Consider the following 18666-nt stretch of genomic DNA (forward strand, 5'->3'; position numbering starts at 1 on the left):
TATTGCTATTTAATTCTTGATCTTCTAAGCAAGACTCACTTTTTTAAAAATATATCTGAGAGTTTGCCATCTTGGAAACTTTTAATACATAAGAATTTTAATGGTCTGCAAATTCTGAGGCAAGGGAGTTTAATTAGTTTTAACCAATTTTGCACACACACACAAAAAAAAGTTAGATATTAATGATTAGCTTGCAAATTGCTAGATCATCTGTATCAAGTTTTAAAAGCGTTAAATGTCAATATGTTATTACAAAGATAGTGGCAGTTGGAGGAATAAATGTCAAATTTCTCATTATTTTTCTTGAGAGTTTCAGTAGTAACCACCAATGGTAGCCATAATTAATAATCCTGTCTTTTTGATAAGAAACAAGTACTTGCATTGAGCCACAAAGTAAAATGAGCTACAGAGTTCCTTCAACTCCTATTATGGTTTAGATATGAGGGAGTCCCCAAAAGATCATTTGTGAGGCAATGCAAGAAAGTTTAGTGGTGAAATGATTGGGTTATGAGAGCATTTACCTAATCAGTGCATTAATCCCTGATAGAGATTAACTGGTTGGGGACTGTAGGTGGGTAGGGTTTGGCTGGAGGAGGTGGGTCACTGGGGACAAGCCTGTGGGGTTTACATTTTATCCTTGGTGAGCTGAGCTCTCTCTCTTTGCTTCCTGATTCCCTGTCCTGAGCTGCTGTCCTCTGCCACACCCACCATGTTTTTCTGCCTCATCTTTAGCTCACAGCAATGGATTCGGCTATCTATAGACTGAGAGTTCTAAAACTGGGAGCCCCAAATGTTGGTGTTGTTGAGCCTTTTGGTCACAGCAGCAAAAAAGAAATATCCTAAAGTTATCAAAGCACCCTCCCTTCCATGAAAGGGTCATAATTTCAAATTAAATTAGCATTACAAATATATGTGGAAGTCAGAGTGACTAAGATCCTCAAAAAATGGGGGAAATAAGTACAGTAATTTGAGGAATAAAATTACAAACAACCAACAAACAATAAATAAAATATATTTTCATTAGTCATAAGACAAATAAAAATTCTAGTGAGATGTGATTATTTTTACATATCAAGCTGAAATGCTTTTAAAAATATAAGAACCATGCTGGGAATGATGTAATGGAACTAGAGTTTTTGGTAGCAGCCTCTCAGATGGTCCCCAGTAATTCCTGCTCCTCATATTCATACCTCATGCAATAATTTTTCTTCCCTCAAGTGTGGACTGGACTGAGTAACTCTCTTCTAACGAATAAAATAGAGAAAGGGTATGAAATGTCATATCTAAGATCACTTACAAACAAATTGAGCTTGCCTATTGCTTGTTCTCTCTCACTCTCCCCAAATCCCTCTGAGAGAAGCCAAAGTCCATATTGTGAGTTGACATGTTGTGAGAGACACACGAGACATGGAATGGATATCTCTGGACATAAGCCAGCAAGGACCTTGAGGTCTGCCAACAGCTACCTGGGTGAGTGTGGAAATAAATCCTCTCTCAGTGAGCCTTGAGGTAGCATACCATGGCCAACATCTTGCCTGCATCTCTGGGAGAGGCCCTGCCTAGGTGAATACGCATTGGATCTGACCCACAGACACTGGCAGATGATAAATGCTTGCTATTTTAAGCTGCTAAATTTGGGGATAATTTTTTATACAGCAATAGACAACTAATACTTATTCTCATATACTTCTAGGTTCTAGAAAGAATGTGACAATATGTATCAAGATCCTTTTAAAGAGTTTATTTATTTTTACACAATAGTTCTACATCTAAGATTCATTTGCAAAGAATGTGTAGTAAATGATTATTTACAAGAAAATCCAAACATGTTTGACAGTAAATCTCAAAATCATTACTCATAATGGTTTAAACTTGGAAATAAACCAAATATCCAAAATGTAGAAAAACATAAAAATACCAAAAAAATATTTTTAAATGCTATTTTTAAAAGAAGATAACTCTGGTAAAGAAAAGTAATAAAGGGCATTTTACCAGGTATTAAGACATTTTAAAGTTGCAGTAGCTATAACAACAAGATATTGGCACACAAATAGATGAATAAATGTACTTGAATAGACACTACAGAGACCGACGCAAATATAAATTCATAGATGATAAATGTGTCATTCAAAACAAAGAAGATAGGTTTTTTTAAAATATATAGTCAAATAGATGACCATCTCAAAAATAAAACACAACACTTTAATAGCTAATGTGTCCAATTTTAACTTTACTAAGTTAATATGAAACATAGAGAAAGATTTTATATGTAATCTTGGAAGAAAGAATATAGTTCCACAAAAAAATAAAAAACCTAGAGTCCACACAAGCTAATACTAATACTAATAACATAAAAACTTTTAAAATACCTGTTTGTTGTTAGTAGATATACATTAACAACACCCACAACAAAATGGTGGGGGGGGGGAAGTACATTGGAATTAAACAGCTAGTTTACTTTCCTTTTTAAAGGGTCCCCAAAACAAATTTTATAAAGATGATTAAAATATATAAAAATTGTTGACTGGTATAAAGAGTGAATATAGAGAAAATTAAAATAATTCTCCTACATAGCAAAAGATCTGCAAACTCTTCCATAATGATAAATGCAAATTAAATGATGAAACAAGTATCATCTATGATAAATGACAAGATTCAATGTGTTTGGTAGTCTGAGTGTGGCAGAGCAGTCACTGTCAAATAGTTCAATGGAAGGATTCGTTAAGGCAAACTCTCTGAAGAATAATTGGCAATATTCCTTGAACTCACAATGCATAGTCTCTGACTCTACATTCTATTTCTAGAATTATCCTACACATATACTCACATTTGGATAAAAAATTGTAGATTCAGAGATACTCAGTAACATAGTTTTAATTTTTAAAAATGAGACAACTAGATATCAATTTAAAAACTAGTTAAATACACTAAAGGACTTTAATACAAGGAGATAATATATAACCTCTTAAAAAGAATAAAGTAGCTCTATATATACTGATAAGGAGTAATTACAAGATATGCTGGTAAAATCAATGCAGAATTGGGTGAACATGCTATCACTGGTGTTCAAAAAAGTCGTGTTTGATGCATGTACCAGTATATAATTTATCAGTGATTATAGCATGTATGTGAATAATGTTCATCTCTAGATGGTGAAATTGCAAATGACTTTTGTGTTCTTTGTAAATCTTCTTTCAGTTTCTAAATTTTCAGAAATATTCATACATAAAATCTGAGGAAAAGAAAGAAACACTTTTATAATATGCCAGTAATATTAGAGAATATTTCTGGGAAACAATATGTTCAATAATGATTTTGGGGGTGGGGAGTCCTTGATTTTTTATAAAGATTCTCATAGCTGAGTATTTTCTTCATGAAAGTCATGAAAAATGAACAATATATTGACTTTCACAAATGTCACACAAAATTGATAAGGACAGAGAAATGGAAGAAAAGGTATAATCAATCTTCAGGTGCAACAGTTTGCTTTTCTGTTAAGTGTCTTTTCCAAAAGCAATTACTAAAGATGGAGTGAAACCTGCACCAAAAGAAAAACAAACAAGTCAACATGAGTCTTCCTAGGCCTGCGTAAGTTGAAATAAGTCAGGCTGAGCATGAAATGGTGTCTTCCTTTAGAAAGAGAATGCAGAACGGGAGCAATGTATTTAACGGTTTCAGGAAAGTCTAGGGAAGAAGCAAAAAGAAAAAAATCTTTACTCATTAATTTCAACCTGCCCCAAATGTAAACAACCTATTGACTAAGCTACAAAGTGAAATGGAATACTATTCTGCAGATTTATAAGGCTATTGAAATATACATAATATTACAGAAACACTTCCCAATTTGGCGCCGTGCATTGGTAAGCTGATCTTTATCTTCAGAATCCCATCCACCATCTTGAGGCTTTCTTATAAGGATTCAGAAAAGAAGAGATGGCTTGGAAGAAGTTCTGCATTTTTGGTAATGGCTGAATTGAGCGATTTTACTAATGCACAGCAAAAAGAGATGTCATCAGGAGTAGCAGGGTATGATAAGTATTCAATTTAGCACATTGAGGAAGGAATGATAGATAAATTAAAAGCATTTGACAGAAAGTAGGGGAGAAGGGATTCCTGAAACTATGTTTGGGACTCCAAAATGGTTGTTTCCCAGGATAACCCCAGCCTACGTGCTTGCTCACCAATGCTGGTAGGTGTGAAGAGTGCCCACATTTTGATAGGCGGGTAGAAGGCAGAGTCCCACTTTCCCTGAGGTAAGAAAGGATTGCAATGTCACATCCCAAATTCCCAAGGCTGGAACTAGCAGCCAATGTTTTTTAAAAGCTTCCTCGCTGATTCCAAGTCCTGATGATCATCACCCACTGTTGGAGAGCGACTTCTCCATCAATCTAACTCTGAATGATGGCTGTCATGCACATCTAATTTTTCTATAATTCTGATGCCATTGTGTTTCACACCAATACGTTGCCCTTGTAGCCTAAAGCATGGAAAATCATCTGAATTTTTCATTAACCAACATTATGTAAACAGTTTCTAAACAAAATTATATCATCATTATCCAAAGAAAAATTTCAGTAATATATTACTGATTAAGCCTAAACAAAAAGTAGGATATGTGAGCAATTAATATTTATAAGCCCATTTCTGTCAGCTGCAATGTCTGAGCACTATGGGAAAATCAGTATATCATTTTATTTTGAACCACCAAGGAAATAGAATAGCAGATTCTAATAAATGGGAGGAACTTTTAAAGTCACTTAGTCCAACATCCACTCTAACACCTAAATTGCTATCACAGCACCACTGACAGGTGGTATTCCAGCATGGCGCATCCAGAAAACAAGAATTTATTAGTTAACAAAGAGAGAAGAAAATAAAAACCTGCAGATGAGAAGCAAAAGAAATATGGACACATGAAAACAATTTCATCCACACAGAAAATTATAAGGCTGGAGATTTGCTCGTGTTTGCCTGATGTTAATTTGACACATAATTTGAGGGTTTGCCTACACATAGGACAACATCAAAGCACTAGACTAACCACACAGAATGGGGCTTCCTTGAAAATTTTGTCCTCGTACTTATAAAGAAATAAAATAATCATTATAAAATTCACAAAATAAACAGTTCAGAAGTTGAAAGCACCAAGATAAGAAGCCACTACTACACTGCATGTCTCTTGAAAAAGAGACACAGATGAGCAAGGAGGGGGCTGCCCCAGCCACGACAATAGTCCAGTAGATTAAACGAAGTCTTTTTCTTGCAGCAGTAAAATCTCTATGACCCTCCATGTGAACCACACAGGCTCAGACAGGCCTGATACAGAGGGACATATGGCCCCTCACTACTGCCCCAACACATGGGGAGAAATATCCTCAACAGTAACTGAATTTCCTGTGTCCTAAACTCTGAATGTTACAAGAGGCCAAGAGAGCAGTCTATTCGAGGCAATGGCTGTCAGCTGTACAACTCTTACCATTTTCAAACTTTCTATGCAATCTGGAAAAAAAAAATTCAAGGAAAAAGAGAGAGCCCTAAATCCAGGTCTTCATATGCAATTCTTAGTTGCTTAAAATTGAGAGTATCTGCATGGCCTTACTCCTGTCTCTACTAAAAAATTCTGGTGTTGAGGGGCTGGGGTTGTGGCTCAAGTGATAGCGCGCTCGCCTGGCATGCGTGTGGCCCGGGTTCGATCCTCAGCACCACATACAAAGATGTTGTGTCTGCCGAAAACTAAAAAATAAATATTAAAAAATTCTCTCTCTCTCTCTCTCTCTCTCTCTCACTCACTCTCTTTAAAAAAAAATCTGGTGTTGGGAATTTGCTCTTATTGTTCCCTTTACTTGGCTAGGTTTTTGTGAATAGAAAGGGTCATTAAGGGACATATTGTTTTACTGTCCTTCTTTCCTTTAAGAATGACACACTTCAACACTCAGTATCTTAAAGTATTGTGTTGGCAATTATAATGATATAGGTACTTTTCTCTCTTCCTTCAGATTCCTTTATGGAAAACAATGTTCTTTCATAAACATAATTCACAGTTTTTCTGCCCTCTGGTAAAAAAAATTTAAAGGCTGCACACTAACAACAGATTTAGGGTTCAATATCGGTGTCCTCTTCAATTCATCGCCACTTTACTCTCCTAACCAGGTCTACTTACCATCCTCCAACAGAGAGTATCTTGAGCTTCTGCACCTCCATACATTTGCTCAAGGCCCTTCGCCACCAGAAATCCATTCCCCTCCCTGTGCACATTTTATGCATATGACTATGGAAGACCTGTGGGTTCTTCCATTGGCAGAGTCTGTTTCTCATGACATTCATCTGGCCCTCATTATGAGCTTTGTGGTATAGCTGCAGTTCATCTGTTTCCCAACAATGCTGTTACTCCACTCCTTAAGGCATCTTCCTTGGGTCTAGGATTGTCAGACAAAACAGAGAATGCTTAGCTAAAATTGGAATTTCAGGCAAACAATATACAAGCATATCCCATGAAATATTTCAAGTTCACTCAGGAGTAGAGGTTGTCAGCTACAGTGTGTGGATGCACTTAACACCCACACAGTTTCTATGCAATCTAGAAAGTTTTGTGCAACCTCTAGAACATAAACTCAAAGATTAGTATTACCTGAAATTCAAACTAACTGAGTGTTCTATATTTTTATTTGCTAACTCCAACAACTCTACTGAGATTACCTATATCATTATAATTGCCCAACACAATACTTTAAGATACTGAGAGTTGAAGTGTATCATCCTTAAAGGAAAAGAGGACAGTAAAACAATATATCCCTCAATGCCCTTTTCTATTCACAAAAACTTAGCCAAGTAAAGGGAACAATAAGAGCAAACTGGGTCAGAATGTCCATATACACATTATCTTGAAGGACATGGCTTTCTTTCATGCATGTTGGAAATCAAGACAAATTAATGTCTTCTGTAGAGAGCTGCTTTCTTGCCTGCCTGCTGGTCATAAGTGGGGAGAAAGCAACCTAAGCCATTCTGTAATCTAACCTATAAAAACTTGCTCTCTGTGATAACAGATGTGGATCAGAGCACTGTGGAAAAGGAAGTATTCACTCATGTGGCCACCCCAGGGCAAATCCTCATGTGTGAATGGAAGCACCATTTTCCGGCAAAGCAACAAAGACACTGTGTGAAATAGAGGTGTACCTGTCGATCCCATTGCCATGGATCTCCTCCATAAGCATTTATTAATAAACCTTTTATCTCATGTCCTATCTCTGGGTGTCGTCTTTCGTCTCTTGGCAACCTATTCCACTGCCCTAGCACAACTGGGCTGTGGATTACATGAAAGTATATGTTGATTAGTTGGGGTACATAATTTAATCTAGACAAATTTATGGGTGTCTATAATAGAATACAGTGTCCAACATTTGATCTTTGGTTCCTCCCTGTTCCAAGAGACCAACCCTCAATCTACCTGATTCTAGTCTGAATTAACACAATAACCGGGAATTTGATTAAGCTGAGTTGGTTCCAAGCAACTGGAGTACAGCATGAAACTTGGGAGGGTTGATCCAATGCTGAAACCCAGAGGAACAAGTTCTAAGCCCCAGAAAAGGTGTCACCTAAGGTCAAAGTGTGGATGACAATGGAGAGCGGGCATGACTGGAATAGTAAGTTCAGGGGATACCACAAGAGAAGTCTTATTCCAATGGTGTGTGACAGAGAACCTCATAAAGCAGATATGGCAAACCTGACCGCATTTGGACAAAACCCCTCTCTCAGGTTGACTAAATCAGTCCTTTACATGCTTACTTGCTATCATGTTTCCCTGTGCCTTTCTTTAGCCTGTTCTGTTCACTTTCTCCTGAGAAAGTGAAATTCATGCCCATCAGAGTCCATGGTGACAAAAGACATCCATGATCTTCGAAGGAATAATACCATGTCTCAAGGTGGCACTGTTCTAAACAGACCAGAATCCTTGCAGCAAACACACACAGACATGCACAGTCAGAAAATCTGGGATAACTTGTAGGGGACTAGTAAAAGGTCAGAAAACGGAGGTCGAAAAGGGAAGAGGTAGCCACACAGGTGTTTTATAAACCAGAACTTTAGACCTTCCCCATGAGATTCTTGAAATCCTTCTGATAGTACACTGTGGTTGCTTGATTCCTCCATGGTATACGACTCCCCTGGAGGATGCTTTCTCAACTTTCACCAGGTCAACCAAAGCCACTGACTCACAGTCAGTAGGCCACAGAGAAGTCTTACTGACTGCTGGATGATAGACACTCCAGAGTCGGTTGGTGTGGTCGATGCTCCCTGGACCTGCATGCAAATTCCAGCTGGGTTGCTTTGCCAAGTGCCAAGAATAAGGCTACTGAACTTCTCTGCACCTCAGCCTTAAAAGCTACAAAACAGAAGCCATAAAACCTCTTGATGTGGGGGTACTGTCTATTGAATGAAATAATGTTACATATTAAAACATAATAAATGTTGATTAATCCCCCCACCCTCTATGACAATTTATGGAGATTGGGGGGAGGGGGTTCCATTTTCACCAATGAAATAATTTTTTTACATAGATAATAAATAGTGATCATCTTATAAAAAGACTTTCTGACAGAAAAGTAGTGGAAGTGAAGGAAGATTAAGAAAATGTAAGGGCATGTATAAATTAGTGACTCTAGATGACATGCAAGGTAAAGTATTACTAGAACTGACAGACACACCTACAGGGTCCTTCTTATTTTGCCTCAAAGACTTGTGTGAAATTCAAACGACTAGAGGGGTAATAAAGGAATTGGTGTTAAATTTTTATATCTTAATAAAGATCTGGGACAAAGAATGATCAGCAAGTTAATGAGATTTTTCTAATGCTATTAATCTGAGAAATGCTGCAAATACCAGTAAGCAAAGATAAAAATAAAACACATCGGAAAAAAAAAAAAAAACATAAAATGATCTTGGAAACACAAGCAAGATAAATTTATACAAAACTCTGTGTGAAAAATGCTAACTCATTCAACTGAGACACTCACCATGCCCAAGGGACAAGAAGAAATAGGGAACTAATAATGATAAAGAGCACCAAGGGGCAAACAAGAATAGCAAATTAGAAAGAAGTTTATATTACAAGCTCATCCAGGAGAAAGCACAAATATCACTGTTTGGGTATGTGTCCAAAATCTTAATCCACCAAGCAAAGAAATGGTATGAAAAAAATACTGAGATTGCTCTGAGATGATGCTCCAAGTTTGGGGCTTCAGAAAGTGAAGGGAATGTGTGACAAAGAGTAAAATGCTACAAAAAGAGATACTAATTCCCAGAGAGAGAAACGAGGGCAGCTGAGTTGTTTGTAAATAATGGAACACACACAAAATTAGTTCATAAATATATGTGAATGATGTATATTAGAGGATGGCATTTTGTCTGAATGAAAATTAAGAAAGAGGAGAATTTTAGGATGGAGAAATGAAGTAGAATGCCTGGCTAAACCGATGGAGAGGGAAGCCATGAATCTAAAGCTTCCTGAGGAGTAACAGCAGGCCCATCTCTTCAGGCCTTTGGTGCCAGCTGAGACAAAAGACTAAAGATAACCCAGCTTTCTTGGTGTGATGAACCAAATGAGCTGTAGGGCCTTTTAGGCCAATTTATGAGGATGGGTTTATGGTCGGAAGAAACAAATATCCTGCTCTCAGAGAGAGCATCTCTCAAATAATAACAGAGCAAGAATCCTAGTTCCCTACAATTTTTTTCCCCACACCAAATCCCAAAACAAATTCTACTTAAATGTGACACTTCCATCAGCAAAGAGGACATGTGACCATAACAGATTTATTCCTGACAAAGGTCAAGGGATATAGGAGAGTTACATGATGTGTTCCAGAACTCTAGAATAAGGAAGAGTTACAGTATTGAAAAATGAATTAAGTGCTGACTATCATAATGTCAAAGGTGCCAGAATTACAAAAGTTATGTGTGAGAGTCTTGGGATACAGGGGGAGAAAGGGCAAAGATTGTATTAAGCTTTAGAAGTGAGAGACAGGGTCTCTCTATGGTCATGCAGGACAGATTGAAGTAGAGAAAATTCAATAAATACATGAAGAAGGAAAATAGAAAGGCAAAGGTGAAAGGAGGAAGGATGGAAGAAAGAGGGACCTACACTAGGATTCTATCTATGACATTTACTGCCACCTCCCAAAGACTGCAGTGGGTAAAGCTGAGAGTTCTCAACCCAGAGAACCCAATGGTGCTTGAATTCTCTACAGAGCAATAGAACAGTGTAAGAACCTTATAGATATCCTCAAAGGGAAAGGGGGATCACAGATTTAAGTAGTAAAATCATGCACTTTTTGTTATGTAACCATTTCCACTTCAAGAAAGAGCCCTTGACTTGCTGTTGAGCCCCTGTTGAGAATGAATGACTCATCAGAGGAAACCAGGGGACACAGAAATGTTATTAGATTTCAACAACCACAAATACAGATATGCCCAGCAGCACCCCAGCATCAAGCGAACATTGTACTTATGAAATCAGGTGTAGGTACATCCTGAAGCCATAAGGTGGCTCATCAAAGTCCTGGTGTGTTCACTCCTGAAACCTTAGTCCTAAGGGCTGAGTTATGACCTCTCCATCAACAGGCTTGAAGTTGGAGAGAAGTTCTCCATTACTTGCAAATACTTTTATCCAACCTGCTGGCACCCAGAAGTAGGCTACTGAAGTGGGTAAACATTTGAGTAGTCCTTCTTATGGGCCTATTTGCTTAGAAACACAGACCTAAAATAAAAATTTTTTATCAGTTCATGGGCAGTGGTTAATGGGCCAGCCAGATTATCAAAAACTTGAAAAGGTCAAATTCCTACGAGGATTCAGGAAAAGCAAATTTGGGAACAAGCTCTGTAAATGGATATATCGGAATGGACTCATAGTGTAAGGTTATTTTTGTTCTGTATGAATGATAACCAGACGGCCCTCACGGGAAAGGAGTTTGTATGAACAGGTACTTGATAGTCTCTTTTTCCTTTCACCCATGCTTCCTCATTGGATTCAGGAACAAAGAGGCCACAGAAAAGGAATAGAAATTATGCAAGTATACACATTGCTTCTCACCAAGGCTGTCACTGTTGCATATCTATGGGTCCTACTTGCAATTGCAGATCAACACAAAGATCTCTATATGGTACCATACCCCAAGGAGACCAGCCAGCCTCCTGACAGCTTTAGTTGTAGCTCATCTAATTGTTTTCTCTGAATGCATATATACCACAATCATGAAACCTATTTTTAATTTGTGGCTACTATAGATTCTTCTGCATGGAATAATTTTGCATGGAGCTTCATATTCTTTTTTTTTTCATGTTCTGTTCTATACCTTCTTGTATGGGTTTCAAATTTTCCACTTTTATCACTCATGATACAGATGTAGTCTTATTTGCACTGTTTCCATAGCATGGTGCTTTATCACTGTTCCTGTGGGGTGCAGTATTTCATGATTTCACCTTTCTCCAATGCAGAGAAGTTAAAAATATATTGTTGGTTCTTGATTTCCAAAATTAAGCCTTCGTTCATTTTCCAACTTTATTGAAAATCCTTCCTAAGTTTCTAAAGTGTTCTCTTAAGGATATTATTCCTCTTGGAGAAAAGCATTAGATAGACACAAACTCTATTTTTTCTTTTTTTCTTTTTTTGGTACCAAGGATTGATCCTAAGGGCACTTAACCACTGACCTGCATCCCCAGCCCTTTTTACTTTTTTTTTTTTTTTTTTTTTTTTTTGAGACAGGGTCTCACTAGATTACTTAGGGCCTCACTAAGTTGCTGAGGCTGAGTCTGAACTTGCTATTCTCCTGCCTCAGCCTCTTGAGCCACTGAGATTACAGGTGTAAACCACCATACCGAGCACAAATCCTAGGTTTTTGAGTATCATTATCTAACAAATTAAGAGAATATGTATATACATGTGTACACATACACACACACACACACACACACACACACACAAGTAATTTTATATTGGTCATATAATGATATTGTAGATGTATTGGGTTTTGTCACTATAATCAAATCCAACTGTTTCTTGTAATTTTAAATGTAAATACAAGAAAATTTTAATATTACACCTGTGCCTCACATTTTATTTGTATTGGACATTAGGGGATTGCTTCTCAGTTCAAAGTTCAAGCTGCCTTCTCACAGCACCAGAAAAATAAAGTAAAAAAAAAAAAAAAGATTTGTCAGTATATTGTTTACATTCATGGAAAAATGTACATATGATTCATCAATTGATATGACCTTGTATACAAAGATAAATGCAAATGTCCCACTTACTGGGCTAAAACCCACTATTGCAGGATAAACCCTGCCTTAAAATACCTGCTAAGGCTCTAAGTTGAATTCTCATCACCTTATAAGTAAAAGTAAATAAAATGGCTGCAACCAAGAATATGGAAAAAAAAAATTGTATCTCATCTATCATGGAGAGAAAAAGTGCTTGTGATTTCCTTGCCCTCATTTATTCTGGGTTTAGATCTTTCATCATTGATCACAATACCTGGTAACTACTTCACCAATCGGCCTACTAAACACTATAATCACCATCATGGTTAAAGCACACACTATTTCTTCTGATTGAGGAAATCACTTTGCAGTGAAAAAAAATGTGATAGTAAGTCAATGCCCATGAGATTCCATTTTACTACATATGCTATCACCCAGAAGCAACTAACCTCACAGAGAATGGCCTACTGACTCAGTCTAAGTCCACTGACTTAGACACCAACTGGTGACCCTGAAGCATTCTCCAAGGAGATATAAAATATAGTACTCTGAACCAGAAACCAACATATGTTGCTGTTTCTAGCCTATTCAAAAACATACAGGTTTTTAAACCAACAAGTAGGAGCCAGAAACATCTCTCACTACTACTCCTAACAACTCATCTAAAGCATTAGCACCCCATTTCCCCAAGGGTCCTTATGTTTCAGAAGTAGCATTCACTAGGCACCTGATGGCACTACTAAATTAGAAGCTGAGATTTATCATTTGGGTTCCCCAGATAAAAAGCCAAAAAGGTGTTAGGGTGCAGCATAGTGGGAGTGGTCTTGATCATTAAGAGCAAAGCAGAGTTTCCATTCACAATGATCCCTAACAGACCTTACTATACTTCCATATCTAGTGGTAAAATTCACTGGAAAACAACAGCGGCCATGCACAGATGGGGTTTAGATCTCTTATAAACTGAGACAGAATACTGATAAAGAGTTCTGAATATCCGAAGTGGCGATGTTGCAGGGGACAGATGAAGTAAGACACCAAATAGGAACAGGAAGCAGGATTTTCTAGCTATAGCCAGATTCAGAGGGCAAAACTTGCTGTAATCAATCAATCCCCCTGAATCCTGAATTCAGGCAATTTCAGAACTTTATACCCAGCATGAAAGAGGAGGGGCTCAGAAGTTCACAGTCTGCAGAAGTTCACACAAAAGCAGCTTTTTCTTTCACTGTTCTGGGCAAGTTATCCCTTCAAGGACAACACCTGAGAAGGGGAGAGCTTCTTCTCCTCTTTCTTTCCTCCCTCCGGCCAGCTGTTACCATGGAGCCCAATTGGTAGCTTCTCTTATCTTAGAAATGTAGACATCTCTGTGAAGCCCAGCTCAAGGCCAGAGGCCTTGTTAAAGGATCTGTCTTTTTTTAATCACACTTTGCATTTGCAAACACACTTCTACTAACTATTATATTGGACAAATGTTGTGGAAAAACTAGTAAAGGGGCATTTAGCACCTGGAGTGCTGATCTCTTCCAGGCCAGTGGCCAAGTAAAATAGAGCAACAGGAAAATAGGAAGTTTAACCTCATTGAACTCTTTTGTAGAGACTCTTCTGCTGATGGTTCTAAAATCAATCATGGTGAAGATTTCTGGAGAAGCTTAGTCAGGATTTTCTGAGGAGAAAGGGGTGCCACTATGGCTGAAGACAAAAGAATCATGAAGTACAAAGTGGAGAAAAATGATTAATTATAGAAACAAAGACTACAGTGTTTCTTAGCTGATTTTTGTCTTCTATACCTTCTCTTCTTTCCTATACCTCTTTAAACATGATGTGGTGGTAGTGGTAACCTTCTCCCATGGCTGGATCTGAGGTGGACTGGCACACTGATTGACAGATGAGAAGAATTTCACATAACTTCTTCCCTACTGTCCGTACATAAGTTTCTTTTCCACCAGAAAATGCATAGAAAGAGAGCAAACCACAATGCTAATGACATTTTAACTTTCAATGAGTTAACTTCAAGTAAGTTCCTTGGGTTATTGCTCATGCCTAGGATGGGGGACATTCCCTTCAGAGTCTTGAATTCCCCTGTAGTAGTTTAGCTTTCTCCCTTTAACAACAAGATGGCCCAGATTCTCCTCACAGGAAGGTGTGAGGTGGGTTTGAAGGGTGCTAGCCTCCCCATGCCCTCTCTCCTATCTAACGTTTTGAATGGTGGTTCAAGAAGAAGGGTATACATAACAGGTTCCAGCTGCAAAATGTTCCTAAGCAGAGCAAGAGTTAATGCAGAAAGGTCCTTTAAGATATTCCAGCAGCTCAAGCAAGAAGTGATGGAGGCTGGACTCAGATACAGCAGTAAATTGGCAGATAAAAGGATGGATTGGGTTGATATAGGGAGTTAACCGATCAGAGTTTGTAATTGGTCAGGCGAGGAAGGTGAAGAAGACAGAAACATTGGAAAGGGACCAAAAAATAAAGAGAACTGTGTTTCAGATAGAAATCATGGGTATTTCTTATGCTCTTTATCCCTCAATTGCCTCAAAAATCAAATTGATTTTAAGTGATCAAAGTATAGAATTAAGACTATGATCTCAAAAATATCTGTTCACTGCTTACAGATGCCTAATCTTTTTTTGAAAATAAAAGGCCAAAGCCCAAGTTATCACTCTCCAATTCGAAATAAAGTGTTTTGTTAGTTTCCTTGGGATACCAAAACAAATTATCACAAACCAGGTAGCTTAAAACAAGTTCACTGCCAATTCTAGTGATCAGAAGTCCAAACCAAAGAGTCAGTAGGGCCATGTCCCTCCAAAGTCCTCAAGGGAGAGCCTTTCTTTGCTTCATTCAGGTTCTTGCAGACCTGGCATTCCCTGGCTTCTGGTAAGCTCACTCCAATCTCCACCTCCTCCTTCATGTAGCCTTCTTCTCCCTGTGTGTCTCTGTGTATTCTTCTTGTTCTGCCCTTATAAGGATACTATCATTGGATTTAGGGCCCACCACAAAACCAGAATGATCTTCTCCTAATATCCTGAATTAATTATATCTGCAAAGACCCTATTTCTAAATTTCTAAATGAGGTCATGACCATGAGTACCAGGGGTTTAGAACTTAAACGTACCTTTCGGGAACCACATTTGACATGCAACCTTTTGTCTTGTGGTTGCTAAATACCCATGAACATCTGAAAATCTGTTCTGGGGACATATTTACAGATATCTTGAGTTAGAATATAAGCAGTTAACAATCAATAAGGATAAATGGTTGGGGTTACTGGATTTTTCTACACTTTGATGAGGAAGAAGAAGAAATTTAAAAAGGTATTCAACATGGAGGGTCAGGAGGGAGTGAACACTAGGTTTAGGAGAGGAGAGTATGCTAGGGTTTGCAGGCAAAAGACTAGGAAAGCTGCTGAAAGGTTAGAGTAGTGGCTCAAAAAAAAAAATTGTACTCCAACAATTCTTTATTCACCTCAAACTGAGAGGAGACAACACAAGCTGTGAAACAGGTTTTTGGTTGATTGCTTGGATTTGTTATTTGTTAGCTTTTTTTTTTTCTCCCCAGTCAAGTGAAAGTGCATACAAGCAACTTTGTGATTTATAATTGTTTTGTTTTGTATTTTCTCAAACATGGTGATTTCCTTGTAAAAGGACATGTTTCCCATGGGCTTTATTAATCGAAGTGCCACTATAACTGCATTTCTGTCATTCTGATTTCTCCCTGTAGTTGCTGCTAAAAGCAACTACGGAATATTCACAGACTTTCTTCACTTATTTTCTGTATTATCCAATAAAGATAACAGAGCCATGTGCTCATCAACAAGACTCCTAAATCTTCACGAGCTATGAACCTATGTATGACCTTTGAGCATCTCTGCCTTTCAGACAATGTGAGCTAATTAGACTCAGTTATTTGGAAATCTGGTTGCCCCACCCCTTACCCTCCAGCAGCCAAGATCAGCCTGGGGGCTGGGCTTCCTGAGAGGATGCAAGTCCTTGCTTGGCCCCTTTGATCCTGACCTCATGCTGTGCTGGGGCTTCATCTCCTGAGCCATTCATTGGGCAAAAGATACACAAAAGCTCTCTCAGCCTCTGGAGTCATTTCTCCATGGCCACACCAAAGCTGGCATTTACTTTAACTTTCTGGACTTATCATCCTCTTTCTGGGGAAACAAAAAAGTGTGTGTTCTTGGCCCTTCGTTCACTGAGACCCTCTTACTTCTGCATATTGACCCAGCAGCCACAGGAAGAACATGGGGGTCCCTCCATGATCCTTTACTCACCTCTGGATTTCAGCCAGGGCTACTGACCATTGAGGTTTACGTTGCAGGACTGTTTAAAGACACTATGCCGGGGCCCATATTGTTTGACAGACACGTGATCATTTAATTTGGTGTTTTATGAGTGTTTTATGAGTTACCAATTTATTGTATGTGCTTTATGGAGGCAGGGGGGAAAACTCAAAATCTGGCACTCAAAATCTGATATTATCTGAATTACTTAGAATGAACATAATTTTCTAAAGTAAATTTTAAATTTATTTAATGAAAAACATTATTAATAACACAGACGAAATACATCTGTGTAGTTCTTGCTGGACTGAGATTCAGGAAGCACCATATCATACACCAGGCACCGCCACAGAATCCAGGGATTTGGGGGACACCCCAGAGCACAGGGCTCCCCTTCTTCAGACTCCAAACTCCCTGACGAATGGACTCCACTCTAAGTTCATTCTCTGCCGATACAGGAGAAATGCTAGGGGAGAGAATTTTCCATCACAGGACAGTCTTTATTGAAAGAGGACTGGCCTAGAGGTTCTCTTGATGAAAAAATAAGTAAACAAGCCAAACTTCCCTAAAGCAAGAGCCACAGTTGACAAACACCAGGTCTTAAGGACCAACAGCAAAATAATTTTATTTCAGAACTTGTAATTTTATAGAGTAACAATAACAAGCCAGTAACTGGAATTCAGTGTCTTGCTTCTGAACACTTAAACAATATTCAGTGCCCAGCTATTCAGGAAAGGAATAGCCTTTTGTTCTTTTCTCTCACATCTCTGTTATATTTTTCCTGAATCCTATGGGTCATACAAGCTGTTGCTCAGGTGCTCCAAAGAGAACAAGAACAATTGGCTCCTTCCTGGACTGTCCCCAGCAAGCTCACGGGCACAAGGCTGCCCTCAACACTAGGTCTCTCCATCCTGATGTCAGCGTGAGCTTCTTTACTCACTTACAGCCATTGGAGAACTTCTGATGGATTTTTGTTTCCCAAATGGCAAAACTATTGTTCACTGAGGACTTAAATGTGTATCATTTACCAGACATTGCTAAGCAGCCCCCTCCTCGCTAAGAGGTATTTGGTACAGATCAGGCATTGGCGTAAAAATGACTTGGAGCTGAGCAGCCACTAACCATTGGGGAATGTTCTTGTTCTTGCCTTCCTGGAAAATTTCTTTGTAATTTCCAAGAAACAATATATATGTCCTATGACACCTTGTCAAACTCATGAAACTATTTGCTTATAAGTCAGTCTTTCCCAACAACATGTGAGTTCCACAAGATCAAGAACTTTGTAGTGTAATTTTTGGAAATATTTTAGATGTGCCTAGGTAAAATAAGAAAAAAGAGGCCAAGGATGGAGCTCAATTAGACTTAGGAATGGGGTGGACCAAAGAGCCATGAGTTGGGAAAAACAATCACTCTCAGTGCCAAGGGATTTATTAAACACTTACATAAGGGGCTGTACAAAGAAGTTCATCTTCCCTAAGAAGGTAGCAGTTCAGTCCTTCAGACACTCATTTGAACACTAAATGATGCTTTATAGAATGTTCACTAATTAAAATTACTTCAAAATGTGCTTAATGGAATATCAGGAAACTTCTAAAGTATTCTTTCATTAACTCATTTAATATTTGATTATGTATCTACTTTGGGTTCTCTTCTAGATGCTACAAATAGAGGTGACTGACGAGGTCTTTGCTGCCTTAGCATTTACGTGATCTTGAGAACAGCTAGGGCAGACATCCAAAATTAGAGTGAAGATTTGGGGGAGCAGTGTACCTATAGTAGGACACAACTGTAAACTTAGCAACTCGGGAAGCTGGGCAGGAGGATCACAAGGCCAGCCTCAGTAACTCAGGGAGACCCTCAGTCATTTAGTCAGACCCTGTCTCAAAATAAAAATGAAAAGGGCTGGGGTTATAGCTCAGTGATAGAGCACACCTGGGTTCAATCCCAAGTTCAAAAAGAGAGAACGGGAGAAGGCTTGGGGTAGAAGGAAGGAAAGGGAAATAATCGATGGCCATAAATGCTATACAGAGATTTGAAATAGAAGACACCAAAGGGAATGATTAGTAGGTATTTTACTTGGATCATCAAAGAGGGTCTCTCTTAGGTCTTATTGACGATAGGGAGCCAGCGAGATCTGGTCATGG

At 38.4% G+C, this 18666-nt stretch overlaps 1 protein-coding gene across 4 annotated transcripts in view; it reads right to left on the reverse strand.

Moving 5' to 3' along the window:
• The window catches only part of LOC308632566 (uncharacterized protein), a 540150-nt gene that overhangs the window by 498192 nt on the left and 23292 nt on the right, over positions 1–18666 (reverse strand). For 2 of the 4 annotated variants that reach the window (XR_014018587.1, XR_014018589.1), the window contains 2 exons: positions 6161–6416; positions 1835–3684 (listed from right to left, as the gene is read on the reverse strand). The exons of 1 other annotated variant lie outside the window; for it this stretch is intronic. The gene's annotated coding sequence lies outside the window, so the exon portion shown is untranslated. Of the gene's footprint in view, positions 1–1834; positions 3685–6160; positions 6417–18666 lie in introns of those variants that run through there. One more of the 4 variants, XR_014018588.1, reaches the window with a different exon arrangement.

The sequence above is a fragment of the Spermophilus citellus genome, assembly GCF_964194105.1.
Source record: "Spermophilus citellus genome assembly, chromosome: 13".
Lineage (NCBI taxonomy): Eukaryota > Metazoa > Chordata > Mammalia > Rodentia > Sciuridae > Spermophilus > Spermophilus citellus.